The 1,779-nt window shown below is 44.7% G+C and overlaps 1 pseudogene; it reads left to right on the forward strand.

Moving 5' to 3' along the window:
• Positions 1-312: 312 nt before the first annotated feature.
• On the forward strand, positions 313-950 carry LOC101660807 (annotated as a pseudogene).
• Positions 951-1,779: the final 829 nt, after the last annotated feature.

Here is a 1,779-nt window from a genome sequence, read left to right on the forward strand (position 1 = left end):
TTTAATTAATATTTCCTGATAAATTATACTATAATTGATTTATTTGATTCTTACTCCCCATTTTAAGAGTAATTTATATATTGTAGTCACAAGTTCATTCTGTGATATATATTTTGCGAGATGGGACTTTTCAACTTTGTGAATAACTTATTCAACAACTTACTTAAAGCCACAGAGAAAGAATTGCTATAAAACTTTTATTCTTGCCGGCGGGTCAGGACACGGGCTGGTGAGCGGGGGCCGGGCTGTGCTCCGCCGCTGTCTGGTGACAAGCAGAGTACGCGGGCCGCCTCGGCCCCCCGCGACCCCACCATGGTACGTGCGAGCCCTGTGGGGACGCATCTCCCCGCGTCCGCCTTGGACATTTTCGGGGACCTAAGGAAGATGAACAAGCGCTAGCTCTACTACCAGGTGCTGAACTTTGCCATGATCGTGTCCTCTGCGCTCATGATCTGGAAAGGCTTGATTGTCCTCACAGGCAGCGAGAGCCCCATCGTGGTGGTGCTGAGTGGCAGCATGGAGCCGGCCTTCCACCGTGGAGACCTCCTCTTCCTGACCAACTTCCGGGAAGACCCATTAGAGCTGGCGAGATCGTCGTCTTCAAAGTCGAAGGGCGAGACATTCCAATTGTGCACAGAGTCATCAAAGTCCATGAAAAGGATAATGGCGACATCAAGTTCCTGACCAAAGATGATAATAACGAGGTGGACGACAGAGGCTTGTATAAGGAAGGGCAGAACTGGCTGGAAAAGAAGGACGTGGTGGGAAGAGCAATGGGTTTTTAACCCTATGTCAGTATGGTTACCATAATAATGAATGACTATCCAAAATTCAAGTATGCCCTGCTAGCTGTGATGGGTGCCTATGTGTTACTCAACGCGAGTCCTGAACCACGAAGGCAGGAGTTCTCCTGCCAGATGAAATGTATTGTGCTAAAAAAGAGAAACTAATATATCTGAGATGCTCCTCATTCTGCATAAAGGGACCCAGTCCAGAGACCTTTTTGTCTTGCCCAAATAAACAAAACAAAAAAAGCTTTTATTCTTTTTTCCTACTCTTTATTTTTATTATTTTCTTTTAAAATAATTTTATTGAGGGCTTGTACTACTCTTATCAAAATCCATACATACATACATTGTGTCAAGCACATTTAAAACTTTTACTCTTATAAAAATAACACACTTGCACATTGTTATTGTCTTCTTTCTCAATCCTTTATAATTTATTTGAAAAAAATATGTGACCTTACATGTCATTCCAACACAAAGAAGGGGAAAGGGGGTCAGGCAGGGAGAAAAGGGAGAAAAAAGAAGGGAGACAATGGCACTGGGGGAGTAGGGTACTAATCCACCCAGAGAGAGGGTGGTATCATATATGTCTCCACAAAAATGGGAATGTGAGTGCAGACCCCACCATGACATGCCAACCCTTGATAGCAATGTAACCACATGGAGCAACTCATGAATGGGTAGGTCTACAGGGTTAGGGAAAATCAGAACCAAATTTACCATCTCTAGAATTATGTGCTACAGAGGACAACACTAAACCTTCAGGTTGGGGAGAGTGCTGGCCTGTCACATCCATACAGAAGCAAACTAAGATAGGAAAAAGGGAGAGTGAGGGACGAGACCCCATATCGGTACATCAAGCCCTGAGGATGACCTCCCTGCACAGAGCTGCAAAGGCACAGAAAAGACTGTAGGGTTGACAGTAGCTCGAGACATGATTTCCCCTCGCTAGAGCATAACATGTTGGAGGACAATACTGGGGACACACGGT

This window comes from Echinops telfairi, unplaced genomic scaffold (assembly GCF_000313985.2).
Source record: "Echinops telfairi isolate 266 unplaced genomic scaffold, ASM31398v2 ScPeMD7_16;HRSCAF=60, whole genome shotgun sequence".
In the NCBI taxonomy this organism is placed as follows: Eukaryota; Metazoa; Chordata; class Mammalia; order Afrosoricida; family Tenrecidae; genus Echinops; species Echinops telfairi.